Source organism: Equus asinus, chromosome 10 (assembly GCF_041296235.1).
Source record: "Equus asinus isolate D_3611 breed Donkey chromosome 10, EquAss-T2T_v2, whole genome shotgun sequence".
NCBI lineage: Eukaryota > Metazoa > Chordata > Mammalia > Perissodactyla > Equidae > Equus > Equus asinus.
This window is the reverse complement of record NC_091799.1, coordinates 16573283-16596935: the sequence shown is the minus strand read 5'-3', so window position 1 is coordinate 16596935 and position 23653 is coordinate 16573283. Positions and strand designations below refer to the sequence as shown.

Here is a 23653-nt window from a genome sequence, read left to right as displayed (position 1 = left end):
TACCAGTGCGTGACCTCGGACTCGCTCTTTCCTTTGGGCTCTTCCTCTCCGAGCCTCAGTTTCCCCATCTTCCCACTTCCCTGGCACAGTCCCCAGCACACAGAGCTGTGATTGGAGGCAGCACGTGATGCAAGAGTTAGGCGCTCGCCAGTCAATGGTGGCTGTCATCAGAAAGCTGAGGAAATCTTCCTCCATCAGTTGTTCCCTGAGCACCTACTGTGTGCCAGGCACCCTTCTGGGCGTTGGGGACAGAGCGGTGGTCACTGGGCAAAAAAACGCTGTCCTTGTGGAACTGACATTCTAACGCGGGGTGGACAATAGACATAACACATAATGGGAGAAGATGAGAAACGCCGCAGAGAAAAACAAAGCAGAGCAAGTGGGACACGGTGTGTGCCTGGGGGGGTGCGAAGGCAGGGTTGGCCCCCAGGACCACCTGGGCAGGGCTTCATCGGGAGGGGCCCCTTTGCAAAGCTCTGAGCTGCTGGCTCCCAACCTGCTGGCTGCTCAAGGTCGAGGGAAGCTGTAGAATTGGCATGGCGGGAGCGGGGGGGGGGGGGGGGGGGGGGGGGGGGGGTAGAAGTGGGGAGAAAGAAGGCGAGATGTGAGATGTGGGGCGGAGGGAGTCCCTAGGGGGCCAGAGAGAGAGGTGTGGTGGGGACCGCAGGGGATCCAGAGAGAAAGAGAGGTGGTCCAGACGGAGGGAGAAGGGAGGACACAGCTCCGACAGCTGACGGGAGAGTCCTGGAGGGAGGGTCAAGGTCAGGAGGGACTCAGGTAGCTGGCCTGCCTCAGCTGGTCCACGGAGGCTCAGAGAGGGGCAAGGGGTGTGCCCAAGGCCACAGCACAAGTGGGGGACAGAGGTGGGCTCCTGTGTCCTGCCTCCAGACCCTGGAGAATGGTGAGAGGGCCAGAGAGAAGAGAAGAGAGACTCATGGAGGGGAGTGGGTGGGGTGGGGGGCAGCCTACAGGCTGGGTGGGGGGCTGGGAGCCCTGCTGTGCCTCTCACAGGCCAGCCAGAGTGACCTTGGAGCTACCTGGGTTGTGCCAGGACATCTTGGGAAGGGCTCTGAATGACTCAGGGGACCCAATCTGCTGACCGGACTCCCCCACCCGTCCCCCCCAGTTCCCAACTCCTGGGAGGAGTCCTTGGCTGCCCGTGGTGGTGGGCGAGCCAGGCAGGGAATGGCCCGAGGCTGCTGGGGAGGTGGGGCGTTCCAGGGCTGAGCAAACCTCAGGACTCTTGCCCTGCCTCAGTTTCCTCATCTTGAAAGCAGAGCTGATGGTGAGGTTCCCAGGTTCTGTCACTCTTTCTTCCCTCCAAATTCCTGGCACACCGGCCCCATCACGGGGTTGAGAGCAGTGACTTGGCAGAAATGAGAGCGAGCCGCCTAGCAACCAAATGAGGTTAGCAGAGGAGGGAGGGACCAGCCGGCACCGAGCTGGGTCTCCCCTACCTGTTTGTCCGTTTGTCCATCCATCCACCCACCCAGACATTCATTCAGTCAATCAGCAAATACTTAGCAAGCACCTATGATGTATGAGGCACATGGAGGGGAGCGGGTGTAAGGTCCCCACCTCTGCTACCCTCTCCCTCTCCCCACGACCCCCACATTTTCTCAGCATTGGGAGTCTAGATAGGACACAGGACCCCTGGGTGGCCTCTCTGTGCCTTGGCTGGACTAACAACAACCGAGTTGAGGGCCTGGCTCCTGGGAGCTCATCGGTCCCTCAGTCCCCCATGGGGCAAGACGAAGGAACAGAGACCAGGACTCATCCAGGGTCCCACGGCCTGGAGGCTGTCTGACCAGAGCCCTGCCTGCTGTCTGGGCCCGAGGGGAAGGTTATCCTGTCAGGAAGGACCCTAGGAGCCTGGGCAGAAGCCAGGCCATGGGGTGGGGACCAAGGGATCTCAGAGTCCCCGTGTCCCGCCGCTCCGTCAGTGGCTTTGGCTGCCACTCATCTCAGGAAGGCCTCTGTGGGTCAGCCTCGCAGCTGCCCCTTCACCCACCCCAAGCGTGGCTGATGGCCCCAGGGGCCATGGAGGGCAACTTCAGCCCCCACACTGTTCGCTGAGCCTGACCAGGCAGAGACCCACTCTCCCTTTCTAAGGAGACGGGTGCTCAGTCAGCTGTGAGAGGCAGGCGGGACAGCCTTCCTCTCGGTTAAGGGCACAGGATGTATAAGGCTTGGGTCCCCACGCGGCTGATGTCCACTAGCACTGTGCTCTTGTGCAAACTGCCTCTCTTCCCTGAGCCTCAGGGTCCCTGTCTGGAAGATGGGCATGTCGTAGCTCAGTAGGGGCCCACCGAGCCAGACACTGTGCTGCACCCACCCACTGTTGCACCCCTCAGAACTCCAGACCCTGCACGTATGCCAGCCGCAGCGACGGCTCTGGACCACCCACAGAATGCCATGGCACTGCCACATCCACGGCCTTACAGAATCTGGAGATGTGGGATCCCGTCCACCTGTGCCTCGGATCAAGGGACACACTTTATGGCAAAGGGGGAGCCCAGTGGGTTCACGGGCAAGGTATCCACTGGTCTCACCTGCAGCCATGGGCCTGAGGGAATGCTGGGGCGGCTAGCCCATGTGACACCCTGCACATGGAGCCCACAGCCAGTCAGTGGTGCTGTCCCCAGGAGCTAGGATGTACAGTCCGGGAACAAGCTGTGGAAATAGGATTGCCCCCTCTCCATCACGTCCAGGGCTTCGCTTGGGGATTTGTACTTCTCGTCCCTGCAACCCTGGCTTTTGTCAGATAAGAGGTCCTGGTCACCTGAGACAGGAGAGGGGGGAAGGGAGCAGGGAAGAGAGGTGGAGGGCTCAGGGGGCACAGTCTGGGTCCCACTGAACTAAAAAGCTTCGACTGCCATCTGACCATTTGGGGTCCTTGTGCTGGGGACCAGCAGGCAGAGAAAGGAGTCACCGTTCAGGGGTGGGTAGATAGCCCCGGAGGCTGCTGCCTGTTTAGCGTCTTGTGTAGTCTTTGCAGGAACCGCAGGTAGCTGGCTCCTTGCAGGGGACTGCAGTGGACTGGACCCAGTGGAGGGCAGGGTGGAGCTGAGTGGGGCAAAGGGTGGACTGCGTTGGACCCTTCTCATGCACTGTTTCAATCCTCTTGCTTTGCCTCCTAATCCAGGTGAACAGCTCCGAAGGCTCTGGCTGGCTCCAGGCGGCTGTCCCCAGTGATGCCTCTCCCGTGGCCCACTCCCGAGGCCCACGACTTGCATCTCGCTTCCTGCCCTGGGACTTCCCTGAGGCCCCAGTATGGGATACCCACCTGCCCCAGGCCCCTGCTCAGCAGGCAGTGTGCTCAACTCGAACACCCTACAGGCCAACCCTCGATCCATGGGAGACGGAGGCAGGGGATAAACGCCTCCCCCTTCCCCCACCCCTGGGCAGAGGTCCTGAGACACATTTCACAAGGAGTCGCCAATGCTCCGGGGACTAGGCGCCCAGACCTCCACTCATGTGGGTATTAGTTCTCTTTCCTCTCATGTTTTGCTCTCCCCACTCGCTCATCCCTCACTCCTGCCCCTGGGAATGCTCTTCCAAACAAACGGCATGTACATCAGCCTTTATTTTAGCCTACTTTCAGGGAGCCCAGACCAAAACCGGTGTTGTGGGGTGAATTGCATCCCCAATTTGTAGGTTGACCTCAGAATGTGACTGTGTTTGGAGAGCGGGTCTTTAAAGAGGTGATGAAGTTAAAACGAGGTCATATGGGCAGGCCCTAGTCCAGTATGACTGGTGTCCTTATAAGAAGAGGAAATTAGGACACAGCCACGTACGGAGGAAGGACCCCGTGCAGATGCAGCGAGAAGACGGCCGCCTACAAGCCAAGGGGAGAGGCTCAGAAGAAACCAGCCCTGCCCACACCTTGGTCTTGGACTTCCAGCCTCCAGAACGGGAGGAAGTAAATTTCTGTAGTTAAGCCCCCCGGTCTGGGGTCCTTTGGTGTGGGGGCCCTGGGAAGCGAAGACACAGGCATTTTCTACAGTCATCTCTATCTTACAACCAAAGAAACTGAGGCTTCGAGCGGCAAAGGACCCAGGGTCACAGAGGCAGTAAGTGGCAGAGCCCAGGTTCAAGCAAGGGTCTCTGGGGGGGGGGGGGGGTGCGGAGCGCAGGCGCTCAGCGTTAGGAATGCCCGGAACCAAGCGGGTCTTCAGATCTGGATCCCTCGGTTCGTCCCCCAGGTCTGGGAAGCCCGGTCCATCCAGGCCCACCCTCCTTCTCCTGCTTGATTGTGGGGGGCCTTGTGAGGCCCCCTCCCGCCCCTGGGCCTCCGGCTTCCCTGTTGCTGCAGTGCCGAGCTTTTCCAGCTCCTTCCCTCCCTCCCTGCCAGCTTTACACACTCACACACATACTCACACACTCAGCCTCAACCCCTTGTGGCAGCCTGTCTGGGTGCTCTTTACTGCCTTCCCTAACGCCTCCTGCAGACCAGCTGCAGCGTGGCTTTGGGGCGTCCCCTGAAGACTTCACCCCCCATCGCCCCGTGGGCACCTGTTGCCCAGGTGAGTGCCCTCCTGCCCAAGCAGGGTGCTGTGTGAGCCCCATGCCAGGAGCTGAGCACAGATGGTCTTGCTGACTCCCACCCCTCGCAGTGGGGACTAGTATTGTCTCCATTTTCTACATGAGGAACCAAGGCCCAGAGAGGGGTAGGGCTCTGCCTAAGGATGCACAGCAACGAGTGGTGGAGCTGGGATTCATCCCAGGTCTCAAGACCTGTCTCTCTCCAGCAGGGGCCAAACTCAGAGAAGTGGATTAATTTCCATATGTCCTGGCTAATGCAGGCCCTTCCTGAGGGCAGGCTGTGACATGGGGCAGAGGGCAGGGATGGGGCACACAGACCCAGAGGTCACCCTGCTCCTGCCACTGCCCTGATCCTCTCCCCATGGGTGCTCCGTTCCCAGAAGGACAAGTGTGAACCTCCACCCAGTCCACGCTGCCTCCTGTGTGGCCGCCTGGCCCCTGGCACCGGGGTGCTCTGCAGACAGCCTCAGAGACGCCTCTCCAGGGGGAGGATGCTGGCAATGGCCAGTCTCTATGGAGTACCTCCCACATGCCAGGCTCCTTGCTGCTTAGCGACTGCAGGGGGAGCCGAGCCGGGCTGCCCTACAGAGCACACGGCCTCGGGCGGAAACACACCCATTATCCCATAGGCAGCTGTGACTCTCTGACCTGGACCAACGCTGGGAGGGAGAGGGGGCGGGCTGAGGCAGTCGATAATGGGGGGATTCAACCCAGTCTAAGGAGAGGTAGGGGAAGGCTTCCCAGAGGGAGTGGCCTAGAGCCGAGATCTGGAGAATGAGCAAGAGTTACCCAGCTGAAGAGGGAGGGAACAGCATTACAGCTTGAGGGAACAGCATGTGCCAAGGGCATGGACAGGGAGGGCCACGGGGAGGAGCAGGAGCAGAGAGGGATCCTAGGCAGTAGAGCTGCTGGGGGCTTCGACACAAGGCTGGAAAGGCTCCCAAGGGCCCTGCGAGCCACGACGTTAAAGACGCTTGTCTTTATCGGGCAGAGATTTCTGTTTTGAAGACCCGTGTGCCGGCCCGGTGTGACAGAGACTCAGGTCAAAGTGCAAAGCAGGCAGCCAAGTGAGAGGCTGGCTCGTGGTCCAGGTGAGAGACTTGGGGACGCATCAGCTGGCATGAATGTTCAAAAAAATAGGACCCAAGACTCGGCATGGCAGCGACCATGACATCCAGTCCTGATTTCAAAGCAGAAGGACTGGGGATTCCTGGTTTGTGGACAGTTTTCAATTTTTTTTTTTTTTTTTTGAGGAAGATCAGCCCTGAGCTAACTGCTGCCAATCCTCCTCTTTTTGCTGAGGAAGACTGGCCCTGAGCTAACATCTGTGCCCATCTTCCTGCACTTTATATGTGGGACGTCTACCACAGCATGGCTTGACAAGCACTGCCATGTCCACACCCGGGATCCGAACCGGCAAACCCCGGGCCGCCAAAGCGGAATGTGCACACTTAACCGCTGGGCCACCAGGCTGGCTCCTGTGGACAGTTTTACACATCGGCAAACTGAGGCCCAGAGAGGGGAAGCGCTTTACCCCGCAATGGCTCTGCTGGTTCATTCATTCGACAAACATTATTTGAGCAGCTGCTAGGTGCCAGACTCTGTGCCGGGGGCTGGGGATAGAGAGAAGACAAATCTGTCCCTCTGCCAGGGGTGCACTGGGGCCAAACCTGCGTGTCCTGAATGCAGGAAGGCGACAGGGAGGGAGGGAGGAAGGGGGGGAGGGAGAGAGAGGGGAAACAATCGTGATGATGACAAAATTGTACTTACTGAGCATTTTCCACGGCAGCCACGGCATCAAGCCTTCTGTAAACATTATCTCATTGATCGCTCCTCGCGGCAAGGAAGTGCTGTTGTGCCATTTTACAGACGACGGGATTAAGGGTCAGAGAGGGGGAGTGACCCGCCTCGCCCAGGCACGAGTGAGGGACAGGGCAGGCTGTCCGGACTACAGGCTGGCTGAGCCCTCGCCCCACCTTCCCCGGAGTTAGGGCCCCGGCTTGCCCGCCTCGGGCCTGACCAGGTCCTCCCCAGGGCCCAGGCGGAGCTGGGGGGATGATGCAGGGGGCGGGGCCGGAGCACAGCTGGGCTGGGCATCCCCTGGGGCCACCGGGACGTCCCTGCCTCTTCTCCAACTCAGTGGAGGGGCCCGGGCTGGGCGATGGAGGTCACAGGGAGGTCACAGAGGAAGGAAGGAGCAGACCGTGTCAGCACTGAAGGCTGCCGGCATCCGCTGCCCTCTCTCTCCACACTACCCTCCCCCTCCAACGAGGCAGCAACCGCAATGAGTCCACTGTCTGCGCAGGCAGAGGCGACCAGGACGGGGGCCGGTGCTCTGGCCTCCCCCTGCTCCAGCCCCCTCCTTGGCCAAACTGCTGTCGCCCAGCTCTCACTGCAGGAGCCCACGTCTGTACACTGTCCTGCGGTGAGCAAGCACGCACGTGCACATGTCTGTAATGCGGCCTCCTTGCTCATGCAGCCAGACAGCATTCATTCATTCATTTGTTTGTTCGTCATTCAACAGTGTTCTGAGCATCTGCTCTGGGCTGGACCCTGTGCTGGGCACTGGGTGACAGGGGAGACAGAGGCATCCTGGCTTCCTGCCCTCAGGGGGCACAGGGCCTTGGAGGGAAGAAGGAACCTGAGGAGTGATCGTTGTACAATGTGGTTAGTGCTGAGACCAGGGGAGCACACGGGAGGGAGGTCCCACAGGGTCAAAGGGGAGGGGCAGTCGCTCCAGTGGGGGTGGCAGTCAGGGAAGGCTCCCTGGAGGAGGCCGCAGCTTTCCAAGATCCAAAGACTGAGGAGCCAGTCGGTGAGGAGGAAAAGGGACAAGTGTCCCAAACAGAGGGAACAGCACATTATTTCTTTTCTTTTGGGAACATCGGAGCTGGCTAAGGCCTGCCAGAAGAGCTGCTGCAATGCTCCGTGTCAGTTTCCTGTCGCTGCGGAAACAACACTCGCAAATTTAGTGGCTTCAACAACACCAATGTATCCTCTTATGGTTTAGAGGCCAGAAGTCCCACAGTCAAGGCGTTGGCCGGGCTGTGTTCCTTCTGTGTGTCTAGGGAGAATCCGTTTCCTAGCTTCTTCTGGCTTCTGGAGGCTGCCCACATTCCTTGGCTTGTGGCCCCATCCTCCTTCAGAAACAGCAGCACAGCACCTTCCATCGCTCTCTCTGGCTCTGACCTTCCTGCTCTCTCTGTGATTACCATGCGCCCGCCCCCCAGGCTGCCTGTAAACCCCCGGGGGATTGAACAGCGCCTCTCCTGCATCCCCCTCCCCACCCACCACTCATGCCCGGGACAGGGACGGCCCAGCCCTGCTGCCTAGAAGTCAGGCAGACCCTGTCCGCGCCCTCTGGGAAGGCGTCAGGATGCTCCGAGGTCTCGAGGTCTCGGGCTCTCTGGGCCCAGACCGGAGGACCACCTCCCCACTCCCTTGCAGAAGGAAGAGCCGCTTCAGGAGCAGTTGAAGCTTGAGCTGGCGGGGACTCCTAACTCCTGTATGGAGTCCCTGAGGCCTAACTGGTACCTCCTGCTTTGGGGAAATGGTGCCGGGAGCCAATTAGCTGGGCCCCACCAGGCTCTGGACCTCTCCCCCAAGGGGTGAAGGGGACAGTACTCCAGGACTTGGGACCAAGGACACTTCCAGGGAACTTGGAGCAGGGAATCCCCGCTCTGCCATGTACCTGCTGGGCCACCCCTGGGGGGGTCTTGCTCCCTCTCTGAGCCCCAGGGACCCATTTGGAAAATGGATATAAGCATGGAGCCCTCCTCCCGGGTCTCAGGGGGATTCAGTGCAGGTGGCTGAGCACATACTGCGTATCAGGAATGGTTCAGGATGCTGGAGACAAATAGCTGGACAGAGGCCTTCGTGGGGCCTGCCCTCTACCGTGAAAGCAGCAATGTCTCTGCCTGGATCCCGGACAGGAGGTGGTACAAAGGTTCTGCTGCCGACCTGCACCTCAGCCGACGCCTGACTCGAGCAAGACGCAGGCCTTGGTGGTTAGGGGCAGCTGCACCTGCAGCTTGGTGGGTAGCACAGCAGAACCAGGTAGGGGCTGACGCTCTCCGTCTCCCAGCTGGGTCCAGCTCGGGCTGGTGCACTCCTGCCTGCCCTCTTTCTGACCTTCCTCTTCCATCAGGGACCCCAGGCTGGAAGCCAGTCAGCAAGCTGGCTCCGCCCTCTCCCTCCATTTCCGCGCAGTCCAGGACTCCTCCCCCTTAGCTACTGGCCCCGCCCCCAACCTCCCTTTCCTGCCCTCCCAGAATTCCACACTTGCGGGGGGAACGTCTGTACCCCACTTATCGGAGCAGGGGAGAGGTCCTTAGCCTGGGGCGTGGCATGGAGAGAACCCAGGGCATTCACGGCCTTGGGAGAGACTGACATCTTCGCGTTCACTGCCTTCTCACTACAGCTCAGCATCTCCTTCAGTGACAACGTGCCGGGCGCGCCCTGACCTCAGCGCCACCCGCGGCTCTGAACCCGGTCGAAATCACTGGTATCCTCAGACCACATCAAAGTCGATGCGGATTTCTCAAAGTCTGGCCCATCGCTCCTTCGTTTTAGACCCGCTGCTGGATCTTGTTAATGCTTAAGGAAGAAGCGTATTCACTATTTCATCACAAATGCGGTTTTAAGAAAGATCTTGATAGCTGTATTTCAAATCAATGGGCTTCCGGTGTAATCCTACGTATTCGTTATGTGTTTACAAACAATACGGGGTACGAAGGTCTCCCCAAATGCCACGGTGGGTGGTCCGTGGCACAGAAAAAGTCACGACCCCCCAGTGCAGGGACAGGGATGGGGACCTCCGGGCCCGGAGCGCAGGCGGGAGGCCTGGGGGAATCTGGCAGGGGCCTGGCAGCCGGGCGATCGGTGTCCAAGTGGGGCTGGGGGGCAGAAGCCGGGGTGGGGGGAGAGACGAGGGGCTGGGGGGATTGAGCAGGAAAACGTCCAGGGGAGGCGCTCCGTGGCAGAGACCCTGTGGGGGAGGCAGCCACGGCCCCAGCCCAGAGAGAGCGCTGGGGGACCGCTGGGCAGGCTCCTGCAGGGCAAGGCAAGAGCCCCCATGCCACCTGCATCTCCGACCTGTCCCCCCAGGATCGGGACACCCCAGCGGCCAGAAGCTGGGGTAGTGCCACCCCAGACTCCGCCCTGCCCTGGGAAGGTCTTCTGTCCACGCTGGCTCAGTCCCAGAGGCTGCCTCCATGCCCCCCTCCCCCTGGTTCTCTGGAACTCTCCGTCACAGCTGTCCCTTCCATCCCAATGGCAAAGCCCCCACCCCAACCGGGAGCTGGCCTCTCCTAGTCTCCTCCGTCAGGCCAGGCTCGGTCCTGGGGGCCACAGCCCAGGCGCTGAGCCAGCCCGAGGGACAGAGAGAGGAACCCACACGGAGGGATGCCCAGTCCACTTATGGGGCACGTGGGACAAGAGGAAATTCAGTGCAGTCAGTGGTTCACTCTACGGCGACGTAGCGGGCACTGCAGAGAAGCAGACATGTGAGCTCTGGAGCCGGTCGGCCGAGGTGCAGATCCTGGCCCCGCTCCTCACTAGCCAGGTGGCCCTGGGGGGGGAGGTGGGCAACTGCACCAATACTGCCCCCCGGGTCCCCACCTTGAGGGTTATCGTGAGGATTAAATGAATGACCCTAAATAAAGTCCTAAACACACGTCAGCTGTTATTTTCATTATCATTATGAGCCAGGAGGTGGAGGCTGTGGCACAGGTTGTGGGTCACTTCTCCCCTCTCCCAGGAGAACAGCACCCCCAGTCCTTAGCTGGGCACCTGGCCGCCTGGCCTGCAGGCCCAGCTTCCCCTGCAGCTAGATGTGGCCACGTGACCAGGTCCTGGCCAACGGATGTGGGCAGAAGTGGTCTGGATCACTTCCTGGGAGTTTCCTTAAAGGACAGGGGGACACCTCCTCCCTTTTTGTCCCTTCTGCTGACCGGAATGCGAGCACTGAGACGGGAGCTGGAGCAGCCATGGAGCACCATGAGGGTGCCACCACGCGTTGAAGATGGCAGAGCACCGAGACACTAGGAGCCCCGGTCCCTGAGGGCCACCAGGCCCCATACCAGCCCTGACTGCCTCTACTTCCTCCAACGAGAAACAAACCCTTTTCTTGTTTAAATCACCATGATCTGAAGCACAACCAAATCCTTTTTAACACAAGGACACAGCTGTGAGCAGGATGCACCGCCCCTGCCTTCCAGAAACCTCCGTGTGCTTGGGGAGAGTTGATAACCACATAAATAAACAGGGAAAAAACTGCAGTTGTGAAAAGAGCTATGAAGGAGATGAAGGGAGGAGGGAGAACATGCTGGGGAGTGGTGGAGGCGCAGAGCCACTCTGGGAGGGCCTCCTGGAGGAGGGGACCCCTGGGCTGAGAGCTAGCAGTTGGGAGCAGCAGGGAAGAGTAGGTCTGCAAGCGACCCCACCCTGCCCGGAGCACAGAGGGAGGGGACCCAGCTCGGCATTCAGGGCCAGGGTGGCGTCGGGTGGTCCCGGGCCCCCAGCCTGGCCGCACCCCTTCCCAGCGGTGGGACCTGGGCCAGCGGGTTCTCTCTGAGGCAAAGCGCTCAGCAAGTCCCTGACACAGAGGAGGTGTTCAGTGGCAGATGGCTGCTTTTAGATCTTTCTAAGGATCTTGCGACCACAGAGGGGAAGAGCCTGGGGGTCTGGGGAGGCTTCCCAGGAGAGGGGCCATTTAGATCGGGTCCTGGGGGAGGGAGGAGCTTGACCAAGGTGGCGGGAAGGCAGGGTAGTCTAGGAGAGCGGGCCACAGGCTCTTTCCACTTGCCCTCCAGTGGGGGCCAGCCCCACCCATCGCCCCTCCTCAGAGCCTGGCTTGGGTGTCTCCGCTTCAGCCTCTGGCCAGTCCCTTCCAGGCGGGGTCTGAAGTCCAGGCTGGGAGTCTCTTCTAACCCCAGCGGAACCTCTCCTGCTTCTCTGGGTCCCAGTCACCGAGTTCCCCCAGCTGGGGAGTGGGCACACCCTGGGCCAGAGTCTGTGGGTTCCCTGCTCAGCCAGGGCCCTGCCCAGACTCCTGCTGCCCCCAGGCCTCTGTTGTCCATCCTCCAGCAAGTCGTTCCTTGCTTTCCCACTCGGACAATCCAGCCCACTCACTCCTCGGCCTCCACACTCTTCCCCTCCCACCCCTCACTCTCCTCCCCCTGGCCTTTGTTTTCAAGTCATCTGTGCCACTTCCTCCAGGAAGCCTTCCCTGATGTCTGTGTCTGGATTACAGCCTTTTCTCAGAGCTGCCTGGAGTCCCACAGTTAGCCCTTATTTATGGGTCTATTTGGCTCAACTCTGTGCTCTATCCCATCCACAGAGAATCTGCACACTTAGCACAGGGTTGCCACGTAACTGGTGCTCAGTGAGCATTTGTTAAAGGAAAGAAGGAGAATTACTCTAGCGCGCTCCAGGAAAGATGAGAAAAGAGGCTGAGAAGCTTGGCCCAGGGGCCAGCTGGGCTCCTGCCTGCTCCCCCCACCCCCAGGGCCAGCCCTCCATTCCCTCTCCCCTCCCCCCTCTGTCTGCTGAACCCCAGAGAGAGCAGAGAGTGGGCTGGGGGTGGGGGGTGCAGGCGGTGGTGGCAGGGAGCTGCACACAGAAGCCCCAGCACCCGGGGGAGGGAGGGAGGCTGATGCTCACACCTGGTTTCACCCACCCAGACCATCCCTGCATCTCTACCACCCCAACACCCCCCTAACCCCACGCTCTTCCCTCCTGGAGAGGCAGCGGAGGGCCCGTCTGGGGGTGGGGGGGCCTGGGATCTGTGTGCCTGACAGCCAGTTATGTGGCGCCCAGTGAGCATCAGCTCCTGAGATGAAGCCCTGGAACCTCCCTGGAGGCACGCAGCCTGTTTGCTCTCATGTTTGCTATCTGGAAGCCCCCCCAAGCACGGTGCCTGGGCCCTCCCGCTCTCCCAGGAGGCCCCGGTTGAATGGAGGCCGCGGGGGGGGGGGGGGGTCCTCTCTTTCCTGAGGCCAATCACCACCAGCTCTGTCCCTCCAGCTCTGGGACCTGGACCCCTCTGTGGACCTCGGGGTCCCCATCTGCAACTCGGAACTAAAACTCCGTCCGCAGCCTGCCTCTTGGGTGCTGGGAGAGGCCCGGGAAATCAGGGGGGGGCTCGGGGAGGCAGCCGCAGAGCATCCTGGGACCATGGGCAGGGCAGCAGGAGGCCGGGGCTGTCCGGGCCTGAGCCCAGGGCTGAGGCAGCAGCAGGGGGGCGCTCACAGGGAGGGCAAGCCCGGGCGGGAGGCGGGGACAAGGGCCACCCAGCTTTGTAATCCGAGGACAGGGCGCCCCAGGAACCTGTGATGTACTCCAGGATTCTCTCCGGGGGGGGGTGGGGGGAGCCCCCTCAGACTGACGGCCCTAAGACATTATTATCAGAAGGCCTCCTTCTCCCTGGTTCCCGGGCACCCACCGCGCTGGCCGGGCTGGGGATGGAAGGACGCCCTCCTGGAGCTCACAGCCAGGACCCTGGGTGGGGAAATCACTAGTCTGTGCTGCCATGGGGGTCGCCGCCGCAGCGGGGTTTCCAGGAAGGGCACCAGAAGAGAGGAAGCCCCAGCCGAGGAGCTGACCCTGAGGCCGGCAGGAAAAGATGGGAAAGGCGTTCCAGGCAGGAGGAACAGCGTGTGCTAGGGCCCGAGATGGGGCAGTACCCGGGAACCACGGTTATTCTGTGTGGCCCAGGGGCGAGTGGGAGCGTGGCAACGGGTGGCGGAGGCAGGGCCTTGAATGCCGAGGACAACCCCCGCGTCGCCCCTTGTTGGGGGCTCTCGGGGCCTCGGCGCCCCCTCTCCCGCCTCCTCCCTCCTCCCCTCCAGGGCGGGTCCGGGGAAGGCTGGGCGGCCCGCGGCTGCCCTTTCAAGTCGGCCTCCCGGAGGCTCCCGAGCCGGCGGCATGGGGCCGCTCGGCGACATCAAAGCCCGCCGCCGGGGCCTGAGCCGGCTGCGGAAGGGCGGGCGAGCCGGCCGGGAGGCAGCTTTCGGCGGACTCCCCTTTCATCCCGGCTCGGCGGCGCAGACCCCCGGGAGGCCCCGCGTCCCCGCTGGGCGCGTCCCTGCAGGCCCGGCGGCCGCGGGGCAGGGGCTGCGGGGCCACCAGGCGGCGCCGCTGGGGACCTGGCCGGGCTGCGCGACCTCAGGCCGGGCCGGCCCTTCTCTGTGCCTCGCTGCCCTCCTCCCTGCCCAGGAAGCCTTCTCGGGGAGGGGGGGGCCTTCACGGGGAGGGGGACCCTTCTTGGGGAGGGCGGGTCCTTTTCGGGGCGGGGGTCATTTTCGGGGGGGGTCGTTCTCGGGGAGGCGTTCGTTCTCCGGGAGGGGGGATTCCCTTTCGGGGCGAGGGGCTTTCCTTTTCGTGGAGGGGGGTCCTTCTCGGGGAGGGGGGCCTCATGAGGGGGAGGGGGGCCGTCTCGGGGGGGCCTTCTCAGGGGGGGAGTCCTTCTCGTGGAGGGGGGTCCTTCTCGGGGAGAGGGGTGTCGTTCTCGAGGAAGGGTTCGTTCTCCGGGAGGGGGGATTCCCTTTCGGGGCGGGGGGGGGCTTTCCTTCTTGGGGAGGGTGATCCCTCTCGGGGCGGAGGGGGTCCGTCCCGGGGCGGGGGTCCTTTTCGCTGAGAGGGGGGTCGTTCTTGGGGAGGGGTTCGTTCTCCGGGAGGGGGTGTTCCCTCTGGGGGGGGTTCCTTCTGGGGAAGGAGGGACCTTCTTGGGGAGGAGCATTTGTGAAGATGCCCTGGTGTCCGGTGGCTGAGATCCAGCAGGAAGCCAGGGCTCACCTCGGGGTGCCTGCTCCTTAGTCCCCCTCCCCCGACCCCATCCAAGAGGAGGGTCCTCTCCGAGACTGCGGTGTGTCTCAGGGATTCTATGTGACCCACCGTCCCCGCTCTGGGCTCAGCTTCCTAGAAGCTTGATGGGGTAGACACTGAACATCCTTGCTCACTGATGAGACCGAACCATCCCTTCTTGAGGCCGGTTTCCCCATCAGTGAACTAGGGGTTCAGGGAAATGGCCCTTCTTTTTGATGTAACAACAACAGTAATAATAACAATGGCGTCTTCCTATAACCAGCCACACCCGGTCCCACATGAGCATCACACTGCCCTATGTGGTCCATTAAAGACAGCCTTTCTCGGGTGAACACCCTGAGGCTCAGAGAGGGGACTCGCCCCAGGTCGCACAGCCTGGAAAGTGGGACCAGACACGAGCCCAGGAGAGGACGCATTGGTTCCCTGGATTCTCTCCTCACTGCGCATGCCTGCTGCCCCCTTGCTGATCACCGTTGTGGTGGGGTGAGGCCGGGCTGGGAATAACGGCAGCAGACACTGATGTGGCACTGAGTGCAGGTAGGTGTCCCTCTCACCCCCATTTTACAGGTGGGAAAATTGAGGCACTAGACGGTCACACAGCCAGCTAAGCGGCAGAGCTGGGTATTGACCTGGGTTTTTTGTCTCCAGAGACTTGAGGCTTAGCCACTGCCTTGCAGGGCCCCTGACCCCCAGAACCCAGGCAGGGACCCATCTCAGTCAGCCTGAGAACCCCAGCTGGGAGGTGCCGATATTCTGCCCATTATGCGGCCGAGGGACCGAGGCACAGAGAAGGGAAGGGACCGAGCCAGAATTTGAAGCCAGCCTGTCTGGCTCCTGAGCGCTAGTGCCCGGCTCAGTAGCTCTGGACACAGAGAGCAGTGCCACCCCCCCCACCATCCCCCACGGGCCAAACAGCACACGGTGCCGAGCCCTTGAAGGGTTTCTGGTGCCAGGCCTCACCCGCCAAGAGGAGGCCGCCCCAGGGTGTCAGGTGCAATGTGGTTGGGGGATGGGCTGGGCGCCCGGGTATCCGGCAGATGCCACCCCACCCAGAGATTTAACATTCCTCCCTAGAAAATCAGATAATCAAGGAAGTCACATACCGTGAAATGAGTGTGATCCTCGCCAGAAACCCAGAGGGAGCACTGGAGAATCAACGCACGGGAAGTGCAGGAGTGGGACCCAGCCCCTCGTCTTACAGGCAGGGAAACTGAGGCTCAGAACCCAGCAGGAAGAGCACACAGAGAGGCTCCCACCCCCTTGCCCAGCATTTATTGAGGGTCTTCTGTGTGGCAGGTTCTGTGTTAGGGGCCTGTTCAATCCCTGTGCTCCCGGAGCTCAGGGTCTGCTGAGAGGGGTCCTCTGTGAGCCAGTCCTATTACCATTGTTCAATTCTGATCCAGGAGGGCTTCCCTGAGGAGGAGACCTCAGCTTCACTGAGAACTGATGTTAAGTAGGAGTTGGTGACGCTGGTGGGAAGAGCATTTCAGGCAGAGGGTGAAACATGTGCAAAGGCCCTGGGGCATGAAGGAGTTTGGCTCAGGAGAGTAGAAAAGAAGCGAGAAGCCTGCTGCAGAGTGAGGGGGAGCATGGAGGGAGGAGTCAGGGAGGAGGCAGAGCCGCAGGACCTGGGGCTTGGAGGAGCAGCCTGCCTGGGCCGGTCAGTGCTGGGGTGGGGGTGGAGAGTCAAGACTGGCAACCAGGGATCCAGCCTGCAGCGGCCACCTCAGGGCCAGCCCAGGACCTCACACCTCAGGAGAACCCTGGCTGGGAGCAGGACTGAGGAGGGAGCCCGCTCCAGTCCTGTTCTAAACCCTGCTCAGCTGCTGTGAAAAGAAGGAGGAAGATCAGAAAGGAAAATTTACAAGTTAGATTTACCCACAATTCTATTAAACCACCAAAAGCTGTTGGAAAATACTATTAGGGCCCTAACTCCACAAATGCTGGCGATCCCCGCCTGGATGGTGGAAGCTGCTGCATCTGCCCTGTCGTGGGGAGGAGAGAGGGTGGCACAGGCTCCATGGGGGGGGTGGGGGGGAGGGCGGCCTGGCCTGGTTTGTGGGCTCAGCCAAGTGCAAATGGGGAACAAGCAGTGGCTCCCCTCACGTGGTCTGGGCTTCTCAGAAGTGCACTGTGGACAGGGCTGGGCCATTAGGCCATAGGCTGAGCACGGCTGCTTATAGGGGGCGAGCAAGGCTCATCCTTCTCTGGGAGGGTGTTGGGGGGGGAGGAAGGGAGAGGGGGAGCCAGCAGGAAGGGGAGGCAGAGAAGGAGAGAGAGGGAGGGAGGAGGGAATCAGAGGGCAGGAGGAAGGAGAGGAGGGAGGAGTCTGTGTGGATGGCAGTCACTGTGAGGGGGGCCTGCCCCCCCAGTCTGTTCCTTCCTCCCAGTACTATCAGCTCCCCCCACCCCAAGTGGAGCCCCTGCGCTGGGCCGAGACTCTCCATGCGGGTCTTATCTGATCCTCACAAGGACCACACCCTGTCACCCAGCTTGGCCAGACCCCAAGCCCAAGCGCATTACCTGGGGCTCTCCACCCCGGGTTCACCCTGGGCCTAACCCACAGGTTTACTCAGGGGCCAGGCACCATGCATGTGCTTGTGTGCATGTGCATGCCTCTGTGCGCATGTGTGCATGTTAGGTTGAGAGTACAGACTGGGCTAGATTGGCTGGGCTTAGATCCTGGCTTAGCCACTTGCCAGCTGTGTGACCTTGGGCAAGTGAGCCAACCTCTCTGTGCCTCAATTATGAGGAGCAAATGAGTTAATCTGAGGAAACCCACGGTACAGCCCCTGAAACAGAGCAAGTGCTCAATTTTAGCGACTATGATTAGGAAAAGGCTGAGTGTGGGATTCCCTTAGGAACCGGCTCTAAGCTGGAGGGAGGGCTCTGAATGGGTCTCAGAAGGTCCTAGAAGCTCCTGGAATTGGCTGAAAGCTCAGTGTGCAGATACGTTTTTCTGGACAGATGAGGCCCTTAGCTTTCATCACATGACCCCCCCCCCCATCAGTTGACCCTCCGGTGCCAGCCTTGACGGCGTCCCTGGTACCTGGAGGTTCCGTCTTGGCACAGGGTTTGAGGGCTGCCTGTCGCCTGGCCCAGCGCGGCCGGAGCAGAAGGGTGTCGGGCCGTCCTGTCCTGCAGACCCACCACAGACACCAGCACCTGAGGGGCCACCTGTGCTCAGGGATGATGAGCCCCCAACTCAAGGGGAATCATTTTTAAGGCTGAGACAACACAGCATGTTGTAGCCAAACCAGCTCCCTTCTCTGGGATGGGAAGGTGCGAAAACAGATTTCAAAGGCAAGCGTGGAATAAACAAAACACAATGAAAATAACACTTCGAACCCAAACGCTGACTCGAAGCCCCAGGCACGGTCGACCAGCTGATGCCAGCCTTCCTGGCGACAGGCGTGGGCCGCCCCGGGGTGTGCCAGGAGCCTCCGTGCAGCTGGGGCCTAGGGGGCCGGGTACCCACACCTGCCCCGCCCCCCAGGCCTTGCTGGGACGCCCGCCAGCTCATCCTGCTGGCTGTCAGCTGGAAGGGTCCTTTGCCCAATTCTCACCCACTGAAGTCGGGGCTTCCCCATCTGGCACCGAGGACGCTGTGAGTATATGGCAAAGAGTCTTGTACCCCCCGGGAACGTGAACCTGTTCCTGGCAGGTAGTGCAGCTTCGCAGGTTCCAGTCTTGGTTCAGCTGTGTGACCCCAGGACGGTGGGTGCACCTCTCTGAGCCTCATGGAGAAATGGGGATCGTCACAGTACCTCCCTCTCAGGACAGAGCTCTGGCTCCTTTCACGGTAGTCCTGAAACTAGGACAGGAGGGAGGCTGAGGGGGAGGGCTGGGGCGGAATCACACAAAGGGATGCAGAGTGCACTGTGCCGAGGCCAGGAGCCGCCCGTGGGTGACCAGAACCCCCACACTGGCAGTGTGACCCCCTGGGTCCCAATTTCTCCATCTACACAATTAAAGGCCCTAAAAGAGCCTTCAGTGGTCTCGAAGTTAGAGGTGAAATGAGAAGGCCAAGCACAGGAAAGCGGTGCGGCCAGCGAGATGCGAAATCACCACCGGAAACACACATGGGCGCCCACGGCCTTGTCTCCGGAAGACAGGGCAGGGCGATTCCTAACGTCCTTCTGGAACTCAGCTGGGCCTGACCTCCTGTCTGACACCGGCCCAGCTCCCAGGGAGCTGCCCCCAGGGATCCAGGGACCCAGGTCAGGATTTGGGGTCAGGACAAAGCCCACTTCCGGGCCGATCCGTTACTGCCTCTGAGAAACCCTCCTGGACCCTGGGCCCGCCCTCCCCAAGGCCCCAGCCCAGCTCTGCCGCAGCTGAAGGTCTGCGTCCACCGCCAGCTACACAATTTGCAAGGCCCGGGGCAAAATGGAAACGCAGGGTCAAATTTAGTCAAATTTGGGGACTGGCCGGTGGTGCAGTGGTTAAGTTCACACGTTCCGCTTCGGTGGCCTGGGGTTCTATATCCCCGGCACGGACCTAAACACCACTCATCAAGCCATGCTGTGGCAGGCGTCCCACATATAAAACAGAGGAAGATGGGCACGGATGTGAGCTCAGGGCCAGTCTTCCTCAGCAAAAAGAGGAGGATTGGTGGTAGATGTTAGCTCAGGGCTAATCTGCCTCAAAAATATAAGTAAATAAAAGTAAGTCAAATTTGATTAAGAGTTTCAAGATGACAACAGCAGGGCATCAAACCCAGTGCGGGGCCCCTCTGACCTAGGAGCTCTGTGCACCTGACGGGGGGGGTCATACGCCTGCGTCTCCGTCACCAAGAAGGGGGCTCCTTGAGGCGGGAACACGTGTCCACAGGGCCCGGCACGAAGCTGGATACTCGTGGAGGCTCAAAAAACTGTGTTCAGTGAATGAAGAAGAAGGAACAGAACCGAGGTGTGCACAGAGCTTGCCATCTGGAGTTTGGAACCTCGGTTTCAGAGGAGGCAGCTGCCCTGGGCTCCCCAAGCACCTGCCTGTGCTTCCCCGTCCCAGCTCTCATCACTGATATCCTATCTGGAGCTCAGCTGTGTGACCCTGGGAAAGTGACTTAACCTCTCTGTGCCTTGGTTTCTTCATCTCAGTGGCTTATGAGAGAACACCACAGCCCGGACTTGACTCCCTGACTTCTCTGGGCCTGTTTCCTTATCTGCTAAGGAGATGGCCTCGCAGTGGGTGGAGAGGCCCAGTGAGGCGGGGACGCTCAGGAGAAAGGAGCAGTGGTTTCCTGCCTCCCCCATCCCTTCCTTCCACCCTGGGCTGGGAGTCATTCCTCCCCCTCCGCCACCCCCAGACCAGACCCAGCTCCCATTGCCCCGCACTCCAGTTTGGCACAGGGGCGGTTTGGCACAGGGCTGCCCCTGGCCAGGGCGGGGGGGGGGGGACTGCTCAGAGTTAGAAGGACAGACAGGAACTGTAGAAGCCAGTAGGGGGGGTGCCCCTGCCCCGCTCCCAGACGTCCAGGGGCTCTGAGGTTTGGGGAGCAGGAGCTGGAGCCCCACTTTCCGGGCCTTCCAGCCACTGCCCCCTGGAGCCCAGGAGGGACCGCCACCCGCCATCCTGAGTGGACATGTACCAGGAAGAGGACCCTAACTGGGAGCCCTGGTGCGGGGGTGAGACTGAGGACCTGGGACAGCTGGAAGGGGGCCCAGCCCTCACTGCATCCCCCGCCCCCCTCAGCCTTCCTGGTCGCCGGGGGTCAGGATCAAGCTGCACCTGTGCTGGGGGAGGGGCCTGTCGGTGGACAGAGCTAGGAGGGTGGCATGGGGGAGGGGGGCGCATCTCAGCCTCCGGGTCAGCAGGTGGACCCCAGAATGTGGGGGCTGCGGTCACTGGGAGACGCTAACTGTGGGAGGGTAGGCATGTGTGTGTCTGTAAGTGTATGGTGTTTCCAGGTGTGTGTGGTGTGGGTCTCTGCGTATGCACAGGTGTGGGCACGTGCTTGTGCGTCTGTCTGTGTGTGCATGCGTGGCTGGTGTCTGGGGGGCATGTTTTTGTGGGGTGTGTCTCTGTGGAGTGTGCATCTCTTGTGTAGTGCATGTTTCTCTGATGTCTGTGTGTGTCTCTGGTGTCTCCGTGTGGTGTCTTTGCTGTGTGTGGTGTCTGTGTGCCATGTGTGTCTCCATGGGCCCTGCCTTCTGCTGTGTGTGTGTGTACTGTGCATCTCCATGGACCCCATCTGTGAGTGTCTGTGTGTCTGTGTGTGTGTCTGCGTGTGTGCAGGTGTTTGTGTGTGTGGTGTGCACAGTGAGCATCTCCGTGGGCCCTGTCTGTGGGTGTCCGTGTGTGTCTGCGTGTGTGCAGGTGTTTGTGTGTGTGGTGTGCACAGTGAGCATCTCCGTGGGCCCTGTCTGTGGGTGTCTGTGTGTCTGTGTGTGTGTCTGCGTGTGTGCAGGTGTTTGTGTGTGTGGTGTGCACAGTGTGCATCTCCGTGGGCCCTGTCTGTGGGTGTCCGTGTGTGTCTGCGTGTGTGCAGGTGTTTGTGTGTGTGGTGTGCACAGTGAGCATCTCCGTGGGCCCTGTCTGTGAGTGTCTGTGTGTCCGTGTGTGTGTCTGCGTGTGTGCAGGTGTTTGTGTGTGTGGTGTGCACAGTGAGCATCTCCGTGGGCCCTGTCTGTGTGTCCGTGTGTGTCTGCGTGTGTGCAGGTGTTTGTGTGTGTGGTGTGCACAGTGAGCATCTCCGCGGGCCCTGTCTGTGTGTCCGTGTGTGTGTCTGCGTGTGTGCAGGTGTTTGTGTGTGTGGTGTGCACAGTGAGCATCTCCGCAGGCCCTGTCTGTGGGTGTCCGTGTGTGTCTGCGTGTGTGCAGGTGTCTGTGTGTGTGGTGTGCACAGTGAGCATCTCCGTGGGCCCTGTCTGTGGGTGTCCGTGTGTGTCTGCGTGTGTGCAGGTGTTTGTGTGTGTGGTGTGCACAGTGAGCATCTCCGCAGGCCCTGTCTGTGGGTGTCCGTGTGTGTCTGCGTGTGTGCAGGTGTCTGTGTGTGTGGTGTGCACAGTGAGCATCTCCGTGGGCCCTGTCTGTGGGTGTCCGTGTGTGTCTGCGTGTGTGCAGGTGTTTGTGTGTGTGGTGTGCACAGTGAGCATCTCCGTGGGCCCTGTCTGTGGGTGTCCGTGTGTGTCTGCGTGTGTGCAGGTGTTTGTGTGTGTGGTGTGCACAGTGAGCATCTCCGTGGGCCCTGTCTGTGTGTCTGCGTGTGTGCAGGTGTCTGTGTGTGTGGTGTGCACAGTGTGCATCTCCGTGGGCCCTGTCTGTGTGTCTGTGTGTGTGTCTGTGTGTGTGCAGGTGTCTGTGTGTGTGGTGTGCACAGTGTGCATCTCCGCAGGCCCTGTCTGTGGGTGTCCGTGTGTGTCTGCGTGTGTGCAGGTGTTTGTGTGTGTGGTGTGCACAGTGAGCATCTCCGCGGGCCCTGTCTGTGGGTGTCCGTGTGTGTCTGCGTGTGTGCAGGTGTTTGTGTGTGTGGTGTGCACAGTGAGCATCTCCGTGGGCCCTGTCTGTGGGTGTCCGTGTGTGTCTGCGTGTGTGCAGGTGTTTGTGTGTGTGGTGTGCACAGTGAGCATCTCCGTGGGCCCTGTCTGTGGGTGTCCGTGTGTGTCTGCGTGTGTGTCTGCGTGTGTGCAGGTGTTTGTGTGTGTGGTGTGCACAGTGAGCATCTCCGTGGGCCCTGTCTGTGGGTGTCCGTGTGTGTCTGCGTGTGTGCAGGTGTCTGTGTGTGTGGTGTGCACAGTGAGCATCTCCGTGGGCCCTGTCTGTGAGTGTCTGTGTGTCTGTGTGTGTGTCTGCGTGTGTGCAGGTGTTTGTGTGTGTGGTGTGCACAGTGTGCATCTCCGCGGGCCCTGTCTGCGGGTGTCTGTGTGTGCGGCGTGTTTGCCGTGTGTGTGTGTGTGTGTGTGTGTGTGTGTGTCGGGTGCGTCTCCGCGGCCCCGTGCGCGGGTGTCCCCGAGTGTCGCTGGGTCTGCGCTGTGACTGGCGGGATGAGAGGCTCGAGCTGATGCTCAAGGTCCTCTTGACACAGAATCCGTGTTCGTGAGCAGGGGGAGGAGGAGCAGCGCGGAGCGGGGACAGCGGGGCGGGAAGGATTTCGAAAAGGAGGCCGGGGCCCGGACGAGGAAGGCGAGGCGGGCAAGGCGGGTGGGCGGGGGGGGCGGGGGTCCGCCGCGCTCTTGGGGCGCGAGGGGGTGCAGGGACCCCGCATCGCCCCCGCCCGCCTGCGCCTCCGCGGAGGGGCCCAGGCTGGCGAGTCCCCACCCCCACCCCCGTCTGGTGCCCGCTGGCGCCCCTCCATCCGCCCGGCCACCCCGCCGCCGCCCCGCCTCGGGGGCCCCAGACGCGCCGAGGGCTCCCCAGCCGCCCCGGCCCTGCGCGCCCCCCGCGGGACTCGGCTCCCAGTGCTCGCTGCGGACCGCACCGGCGCCGTCGCAGGCCGGGCAGTTTCTGGTGCCAGAGAGACAGGCTGGTCCGGGCAGGTGGCGGGAGGGGCGCGGGGAAAAGTTTCCGACCCTCGAGCCAGAGGCCGAGAAGTTTCGGCCGCGCCGGGCGGCGCCAAAGCCAGGCCAACACTGCCCCCGCGTGGGCGCGGCGCGGCGCGGCAGGCGGCGGAGGGGCGGGGGCCCGGCACGGGCCCCGGGGGAAACTGAGGCTCGGAGAGGGTGAGGCGGGCTGCGCCAGGTCACCGGGGGAGGTGCGGTAGGAGTAGGGGTCCTCTGAGACCCGCAGGCTCTCCCGGAAATAGAAACCCTGGGCGGGGGCGTGCCAGTCCAGAAAAGGAGGCGGAGGGGAGAGTTCTTGCCCCGGGTTGAAACCCCACTCCAGCCCCGAGTGAAAAGCGGCTGCAGCCCTGCCCCCTCCCATCCCCACAGGGCTTCTGCAAACCGGGCCTAGACCTGTGGCCTTTCTTCTGGAGCCAGAGCACCCCTTCAAGACAGGCCTCCCCCATCCACACGCCGCCCTGGCCCTAAGATCCCCACCGCTCGTCCCCCCAGATCCCACCCTTCCCAGATCAGCGTGGCGCCAGGGCCTGGATCCCGTGGCTCTTTCCTCCCTGGCCAGGAGGCGGCGATAAAGACCCGGATCCTGGGCCTGGCGAGGGGTGGGGCCGAGGCGCCGCTTCAAGGAGAGAGGGGCGGGGATGGGGCGCGAACCTCCTTCTGGAGGTTAGAACCCAGGTGTGGCCAAACCTGCAGACAGGCGGATGCGGGTGGCCCTGCGGGGTCAGTGCGGCGGTCAGATAAACTCGGGCGGTACCTGCACCTCTTGACGTGGCCACTTTGAA

The 23653-nt window shown here is 61.4% G+C and overlaps 1 long non-coding RNA gene across 3 annotated transcripts in view; it reads right to left on the bottom strand.

The window, feature by feature from the left end:
* LOC106845409 (uncharacterized) overlaps nt 1-7205 on the bottom strand; it is a 44470-nt gene extending 37265 nt beyond the window's left edge. Inside the window, exons 1-3 of one of the 3 annotated variants that reach the window (XR_011506195.1) lie at nt 6316-7205; nt 1234-1391; nt 4-300 (exon numbers count right to left, since the gene is read on the bottom strand). This is a non-coding gene — a long non-coding RNA (uncharacterized lncRNA). The remainder of the gene's footprint in view (nt 1-3; nt 301-1233; nt 1392-6315) is intronic. The other 2 variants (XR_011506194.1, XR_006533099.2) reach the window with 2 other exon arrangements.
* Between the last annotated feature and the right edge of the window lie 16448 nt (nt 7206-23653).